The sequence below is a fragment of the Malurus melanocephalus genome, unplaced genomic scaffold (assembly GCF_030028575.1).
Source record: "Malurus melanocephalus ecotype Western Australia unplaced genomic scaffold, MMel_1.1 scaffold_844, whole genome shotgun sequence".
NCBI classification, from domain to species: Eukaryota; Metazoa; Chordata; class Aves; order Passeriformes; family Maluridae; genus Malurus; species Malurus melanocephalus.
Window position 1 is genome coordinate 7,658 of NW_026624076.1, and position 9,283 is coordinate 16,940.

Here is a 9,283-nt window from a genome sequence, read left to right on the forward strand (position 1 = left end):
CAGTCAGCTCACAAGAAGAATTCCAGCAAAGGTGAATTTTTCTCCTTTGCTTTAGTTCAACCACCTAACTTAGGTTTCTAATGCTAGTTATACCCAAAAGTATTCAATACTGGCATTTTCACACAGAGTGGAGGCTCATGTGACCAGGTATTTGTGCATCCAAACACGCAGAGCAGTGATTTCCTTCAGGCTGTAGCAAAATAACGATTTTTAACCCTAATTACACAGGTATCCGATCTTAACTAACACGCTTAAACAAGATTTAAAGACGTTTTAGAACTTCTGTCCTCGTTCTTTTAAAATACAACTCTTAGCAGCCTCCAGGCAGGGGAGTCCACAAATTCCTCCAAATTCCACACAGCTCTTTTAGCTCTGATTCAGATCCACGTAACTCTCAAACTCAATCTCAAATTGTGAATTTGCGGTTTACATCTCAGAAACCTCTTGTTAACCCACCCTGGTTTTCTCTTTTCCTGCAGCTTTCCTCACCTGTTCAATCAATACCCATTTTATACCGAAGAAAGAGCGTTTCTTTTTTGTGTTTATGCTTTTAAATTGCATTAATCACATCATACAATCCCTTCTGAGACAGGTGACCACGAGCAAGCCACTCAGGAGGGATGTAAAACTGGATTTATTCACTCTCACCAGCAAATATACAGTTACATTGAAGCCACACTGATTTAACAAAAACTGACTCATGGGCTTAGTATTGTATTTCCAAATTTARCAGCTGGCCATAATAGTATTTAGGGCCACACAGAACCTTTGAAAAAAAATCCCAATATAGCTTTTTTTTCTCTGCCTCTTGCTGGGTCCCTCTCTATTAAAATTACTTTTGTTACCTACAGAAGCACCATCAAGATACAAATGATTTTATGAAGATCTCATTACTAAGAGTAATTGACAAAAAACAAGCAGGTTGCACCAAATATAACCATGATTTGCATATATTYTCTGGTTCCTGCCCCGAAAATCTGTCATGGTATCAAGCACAAGTGCACAATAAGCAAATCTTCAGTTATAAATTAACTAACGTTGTTTGGAGATGGGCATATGAGCAAAGTGAGTGTTTTTATTTCATTGAGAGTGTGCTTAAACACACACACACACACACACACACATTTCACTCCCACACACTCCAAAAGACAGGTGATTCTGCCCATAAGTTCATTCAACAACAACAGGATTTTTCTCTGAATTAAATACCTAACTCAGGATATTGAGATATTATGAAATTAAGCTATWAACATTTTTATCAAGCCACTTACTGCTGCAACCCTTTTAAATGCTGGGTTAGGAAGTCTCTGGCTTCTAAACAAATAACTTCCAAATTAGTTCCAACCCTACAATTAGTGGCTTTAGTATTTTCTCCATTTTTTTTCCTGGCTTTTCCTCACAGGCTGTTAGCTTGTGATGATTACACCCAGAGCTCTCAGCCCCATTTCTCTCTGGGATTGCATCATTTCCACAGAGTCCACAAAATATTTTTGCCTCTTTTGTATCTAATTTGCATTCACAAAAATAATTTTCTGAACTTCCTCACTAAATGCTCAAGATACAAACAGAAATTAGTATTATCTTTCTCTTGTTGTTAAAGACAGCTGCATAAGAACTTTTTCTTTTCAGAATCATATAACATTCAAATCCAACTCAGGCTTGACTGCAGAGAAATAAAAAAGTGTATTTTTAAATGACATAAAACCTCTTAAATGTCATCCTTTATCCAAAATGGATAAAATTGTTCTTTCTGCTGCTGTCCTCTGCACTAGGAAAATTACACCAGTTTTTGAACACACACGCTGAGCACTGCTATCCCAAAATAAGCAGAAACAACTCTTTTAGTGTGGATTATTGCATTTATAAAACAGTTCATTTGCAGAAAGACATTGCTCTCTAACTTTATGCTCTGTTATTCCAATGAAGCTGTTGAGTCACAAATCCTATTGCTTAAACAACTCTTTTTTGTTTTAAAACAGCCACAATAAGCCCAAATACACTTCTCCAAAAATCAGTTGCTTTAAATGCACCTTATAATGCAGCTCTCCTCCTAAATGYTTTTATACCTTAGAACATTAAAGCTCTTCCCATCCTGCCCACGAGCAGCACGCAGACAGGCAGCGTGAGCAGTGTCTCTTCACATCCATCACTGCTCACAAGATGAAATTTGGCTGGAAAACCCTTCTTTCAATGTCTGCTTGACAGCCAAACACAGCTCACAAAATTAAAAGCTCTTCATGTTACAATGTTCAACACTTTTTTTATGCAAAATAAAAGAAGAGAGGATGCATTACCTTAGTGAATTGATTTCCAGAGGGTAGGATAGAGGACACAACTGTGCTGCCTCTCCAAAGAGGCAGAATCTCCTGGATTTGGCTCGGGTTTAAGAGCACATGGAGACCCAGGAAGTTCACTCTTATTTTATTGCACTCTCACAATTTGTGAAAATGAACAAGCAGCTCACACTGGTAACAAAACCCACTACAAAAATTCCACCAGGTGAATCCTGGAGAACAAAACTGCCACACCATTCCCTAGAGCTTTATTTATACACAGTGGTCAACATACAACACTTCTTATTTATTCCTAGTTATAGAAAACTTAATGCTGGGGAAAAAAAAMMCCAARCWCAAATTTCATTTTCCCATTGATTTTAGTAATAGCCATCTAAGTTAAGAAGCTCACCTAAAATACTTACTGCAGAAATGGARCCTGTTACAGCACAATAAACCTAATTCAAGAACAATTAACATTAAAAGAAAATTACTCTTTTCTCTGAGAATAAGGTGTAGAACACTCTCAGCACCAGCAAAAAAAATCCCTTTCTGTGATTCAAAGATAACACTGAGAACACCATGAATAAAATAAATTCATAACGTAACTTTACAATTCCACTCACTCTCTCACAGAAACCCCTTTGAAATGTCATTTCAAAGACCACTGCATCTGCACAGGAGTAATTTAAATTAAAATAACCAGTTTTTATAAAAGCAGAGAGGATTAGATGTGCTGCTGCCTAACAGTTCATCCCTTTTTGGGCAGAGCACAGGGGGAAAGGGACAGGGATGGGCAGGACTGAGGGTGCAGCTTTCCAAAAACAATGGAAATGTATTAATTCCTCAGGAGACTGCATGAGCAAATTTATCACAGCTCACTGGCAAGAAACTAATGCTTCACACTCCCCCACAACCTACGGGTACATCGCTCTCTTCACTCCCATCAAGATCTCTCTGATGCAAACCAAAAAACTGACAATAAGAAAAATAATTTGCAGRAGCTGTAATTAGAGAATTAAGAAGAAAAAAGAAGCGTGACAGAAAGCATGGCTASCAGGACAGTTATTATTTTTGCATTATTCATGGGTGACTTTTWAGAAGTGTGCCAAGTTCCATGGATGATGACAGGAAATCAGAAGATGCTCATGGCATAAACCTGTTTTCAGTCAACATACTCAACTATTGCTACAACTGCTTATTTGCACATTTAAATGAAAAAATACCAATGGTGTTTTACCTAATTTAGGAGAACAGCTGTTGAGAAGCCTGCCAATGCGTGGAATGTAAAATACATTTTTATTTTGTAAATTATTGTAGATTTGTGATTCTCAGCCACTGAGAAATTAATGAAGATATTGAAAGACTCTGAGAGTTACCAACTTTACTTTATCCTGGGAAGAAAAGCAAGTCCCAAGTGACTTCAGTACTCGGTTTTGTAGCCATTTTTACATCTTTTATTCCCCTTTTCCGTATCACTAGGTAACTGAAGCAGCCAGAACAAGTAATCCCTGAAATCCTCCTTTCCTTCTAGAGCTGGCCCACAGGGGAATGCTGCACACACCAGTTTAAAATAAACATTTCTAACAGGATTAACTTCCAACACGTGAAGTGCACTGATTTTTTTTTTTTTGCTAAAAGCCAGAGGAAAGAAAAACACTCACAGATTCAAAATTTTCAAAAAAGCTTCAGCTGGACTGGCAGGACAGGTAGTCCTGAAGTGACACAAGAGAATCCCAGGGAGTCCCAGAGTGATGAGGGGTTACCAGCACTCCTCATTCCCAGGGCTTTGCAGACCAACAGAAATTCACAAATTAATACAGAAATTAATACAAATGCTGATGTTACACTGCCTGGTGCAGAACACGCAATAAATTTGCTTCCTGAAATTCAGCAGTGATACCATCAATAAAATCTGAGCTCTTTACAAATACCTGTTGCAGTGCCTAGGGCAAATACATCACTGTGACTCAAAATCATCCGTGTAAATGTTATTGATGGTCAAGAGTCAGACTCAGCTCATGATGCAAAGATTCTGCTGAAGGATAAATTATCAGAGCAGATACTCAAATTAGGCTTTGAGCAGCCATCAAAGAGACTCAATGAGAGTCATCAATATTAGCCTGAAGAAGATGAAAAAAAATGAAGACAAATCCAAAGCCAGGCCTGACACTTGCACAGGTTTAAAGTCACTGCTGTGGACACCAGGGAGGGAACTCGAGGTAATTAAGTTAATGAGCATCTGTAGCTGAAGGATTGAGGCCAGGGGGGATTAAAGAGCAGGAGCTATAGCAACAGAGAAGGGACAATGGCCCGAGCACTCAGCACAAGTGAACTTTTCCCCTTTGGACCTGTGGACGCCAAGGACAATCCAATTCCAACCGTGACTGGGTCAAGTCACAGGATTGAAGAGTTCCAGCATGGTAAACACTACTCACTGTCCCACAGGAAGGTTTCCTCCTCCCAAACCTCATTCCCTCGATGRGGAAAACCCTGCAGTGGGCAGGGAAAGTGCCCTGTGGGTGTGAGTGACCACTGGACACTGACCAGGATGGGCTCCCCACCCCCAGCACACACAGAGGCTGTTTGTATCCACAGATTTATCAAACCCCAAAGGCTGGCTGGTTAAACACTGCATTATTACAGCTGYCAAACAGCAAACCCAACGCTGCAGATGCACGTTTCTGTGAAACCAACAAAGACATGGAACCAAATTAGCCATGATACGTGCACAGAGTAGCTTAACTTGTTCCTACAGAGCCCCAGAACGCTGTCAGAAGCACTTACTGCTCAAAACTACCACCAGTCCAACACACAACTTTTCCAGAAAAAAATAGAACAAAATCATTTCTCCATTTAATAACACTAACTACAACTTCTACTTACTCTCTCTTTTTTTTTTTCTTAAAAGAAAGCCAAACCAAAGCTATCTCCACGTGATAAAAATGGTGCAATGTACTTAATACAGCATCCTGTTCTCCCCCAAAAGATGGGAACAATTTACCCCAGAGGTGAAATTACGTGATTGATTGTGAGCATAAATGAAAGGCTTAAGTAATTTTTGTGACTCTGGCAGTAAACAAAAATACAATTAAGGAAGAACAAAATGAAACAAATTATCATGCCATAAAGAAGTAACATTTCTGAAAATTACTTTGGGGTTATTGACAGCTAAAAAGTTCTGTTTGCCTGACTCACTGTGCTTTCAATACAAACAATACTTTTTTTAGCATGTCAGTATAAAAATTCTCATGTGGACTTGCCACTCACTTGGGATTGCTTTGTGAGAACAGCTCTCKACTTTTCTGCACAATACATAAATCAATGTGCATGGCAGAACCACTAAACATCACCACATATACCCAAAACAAACAAAGATCTGAARAAGTACCTTTGATTTTTTAATTTTCTGACCATTATCTTCCAGAGTCTAACTGCTCAAGCAAATTGGGAGACTTTGTTCTGTTTGTTCTTTTTTTTCTTTTTTTTTTTTTTCAAAGGAAGATCTGAATACTTTAACCTTCTAATTTCAGGTTTAAAGAGCTTACAAAAAAAAAATTTCACCGAAGTTGTGGCCACAACCAGGTTATGTACAAACAAGTTGTTCAGCTGAGATAAACTCCTCCACAGTYTTGACTCAGCAATCAGTTTCCTGGTGGTTGCTGTACACACCTGCAGAACCTGCCAAGCACTGCTGTCACCTCCCCAGRGTGGTTTCACAGCCTGGATTTTTATGATTAAGGCATGGAGAAGCTGACTAGCTGAATGTCTTCATTTGTCTGAGCTGTTGTGATTTTACCTGGTATCTCTAGAAAAAAATTATCTTTATCATCCTACCCTGTGAGCATCAAAGAAATCATTGAAGTTTAATAAAGAAATAAATGCCAGCAAGGGATTTTTTTTTAGTTTAGACTCTGGTCTTTTGTGTTAAAACCAATAAATTTCATATGTGATATAAAAATGAGAGGCAGTATTTGYCTATTCTTATGCAAATAGGACAATTTGTAATAATGGAACTTGTTACTTATTTATTATTTTAAATACAACTAGTTCCCCCCTCTGTGCAGCTCCCTTCTACCAAGCCAGTAAAAGCTGCTGACTGAAATTAAGCACAACATGATTTTCCCACTTACAAATAGTTGGGAATTCATTTTGCCATCAGTGGAACCATCACATCCATTAATACTTTTGTATTATTTTGCTTTTGTTCTTATGTGATTGACCTCAATGTATCACAAAAAGCACTTGTCACTTGGATTTCCAGTCCATTTCCACTTTGACAGAAACGTTCTTGTTCCTGCTTCACACACCACTCCATCCCATGCTGACTTCCTGAAGAGTTCTCACAAAATATACTCTTAGCCTGCCTTGGAACATTTTAACCTAAAAGTAAATCTRAGAGCAATCTAAAGTAAATGATGTAATTTTAAAAGTATCTTTCAAACTTGAATGATGACATCATTTCAATGAAGAAAAGAAAAAATTGAATACAAGCATCCCAAGTCAATTGCCCAAATTCTTGCAGGTATTCAGACAATATTTGCTTTCCATTTTGATTTTTAAACCGTACTGTGATAATGCCATAGATMCGTACATTTTTATCTGGTTAAATAAAACGTTGGTCTACTTGTTTCTTTCAGCTGCATGCATTTATGAAACAATAATACGGCTTTGTCAAGCTGTCAGAGTTAAATAGCTGAAAATGCATTCAGGGAGGTAACACAATACAGCTATTATAAGGCATGACCTTTTTGAGAGTAATTCCACCATTTACAGATCACAAAAAACAGACATTTTCATAAACCATACAGAAGAAAAGCACTGTGGCTTGTTTGATACGTGGCCTCTACAGGAATGTGGCACAACGAAGGCTGAGGGTTTTTTTGGGTTTTTTAGTTTACTTTGAAGAAATCTTCCATCTCTAAAGTGTCCTCTAAGCCTTACAGTAGATAGAGGAAAGAGGCTGAGGGCTCCACAGGGGCACAGGCACAAGAATTCCCTCATTTCCTGCCCCACAGATCTCTTCAGGTGACAAAAATCGAGGTGCCACCCCAAAATACACAGCTGGGACCAGACCTTGGAAATAACACAACYCACCTAAGGCCAGGGGTGAGGGGGATGAAACTCCTCCATCAGTCCAGTGCTCAGCTCTCCCAACATTTCTGTGCTCTGGTTTTAACTGAACAAACAGCTTTTACACTTATTTAAAATCATTGCATAAGAAAACAGAGCAGAGAATACCAGAACAGTGATGAAATCTGAGACCTGGGAAGGACAGGTCCAGGATCCCGCTGTGTTTGAGAGACTCTGAACAAACACATGGAATACAAGCCAGAATAAAAAACACCCCTCCCTAGCCAAGGTGAGCAATCAGCATCTGTTTTCACAACATTTTCAGATATACAGTGGAATTTGAACCAGGTGAGTACCTCCTAACTACACGCTAAGCAACAAGGAGTGCCCTCCACGTTAAAAAYACATTTAAGTCATCTGYTACAAGGAGGAAACGCAGAAAAAAWWTCTTTACATCTAAAAACAGAYCATGTGATGTGCAGGGACTATACAAGACAGTTTYTCCAAGTGCAGGTGGCTGCAGTGGAAATCCAGCCCTAACACACCCTGCAGACAATTCCAGCTGTACTTGACACCATGAGGATTAAACTCRTGCTGAGAGGCTGCAAACAGCAAGACAACTCTTTCAAGAGAGACTAAGTGCATGGGAGGATAATCTACAGCATCTCAGTGGTGCCTCTATTTATTCCTTTTAACCTCTGAGGGAGATCACCTGTGAGAGGCAGTTTTTCAAGAACAGGGCACTCTGTTAGCTCAGGGAACTGAAAATGAATCTTTGACAGAATTCCCAGCTTGGCTGATGGGACAGAACCTCACTGGAAGGGTGGGTCACTGCAGTGACTGTGCTTGCTCCCTGAAATTAGTCAAAAAAGCTTTAATTTCAACACAGGAACAGAAACCCAGCCAGGTAAGTGCTCCAGGAAGGAAATTACTTTTTGTCCCTGTACCATCACCTGGCGCTGGCAGGGGTTGTTCTCTTTCACAGGATTCTTTCTGATGGCAGCTTGTGATGTCCAAAAATTTACTCTGAGTCTTGAAATCACTTGGTGACTTGAACTATTAATTATCCTGTTTATTTGCCCATGCATTGCCTTCAAAGTGCTGCAGCATCCTCCCTCTGCCCCTCAGTTTTGAACACAGAGCTGCTGCTGGCCCACAGGATGCAGGATAAAACCTCCTGGCCACGGGAAATYCTGTCAATAATTGATTACAAGTGGGACCTCTGCAGAGGTCAGCTTTCTTCAGCAGCTAAACATCACCCTCCTGAGGGCATGATTAGGCCAGCACAATTCCTTTCATTAATTCTCCGTRCACAGATGTCCACCCTTGCTTTGTCTGCCTGCAACATCTCATTAATTTCAATGCCAGGGTGGCTATATATTAGGACTAACAAAAACTGAARGTTAATTTAAAGTAGAAAACGAGCCCATTTACTGCAAGGAGAAATCGGATGGGAATTTTCAAATATCAGAGAATTAAATACCCAAATCCCATTAAAAGTCAGTACAGACAGGGTGCCAACCTTTCCAAAACCCTTCTAAATTTTTTTATGCTAAAATTCTTTAAGAAAATATTGCAAGAAAACATTATCCCTTACTGGWGAARGGGRAAAAAAAAMCCYAAGAAAATATTAASCAGCAAACATCCTCCAAATCCTGTGTAGTCCCTGGCCTAGGCTCAGCCCTGTCCTGTGTCTACCTACCCAGTAATGAAGAAATTTTCACTCTACCYATCAGCAATTCCTCCTGCATCTTTAACAACATTTAAAACCCAGCATTTAAAGTYGATTTAGAGATGCTATCATACATAAGCACGATATATCACAAGGAATAACCATAGTAGCAACCCTGCAATTACCATGGAAACCCTACTTGGAAAACAAGACACAAATCCTGGAGATACAAATCCCTTAAACCTATATAAACTCACACTTCGAC

The 9,283-nt window shown here is 39.3% G+C and overlaps 1 protein-coding gene across 1 annotated transcript in view; it reads right to left on the minus strand.

Annotated features, from left to right (window-relative positions):
* MSH3 (mutS homolog 3) overlaps nucleotides 1–9,283 on the minus strand; it is an 83,961-nt gene that overhangs the window by 5,431 nt on the left and 69,247 nt on the right. The window lies entirely within an intron of this gene.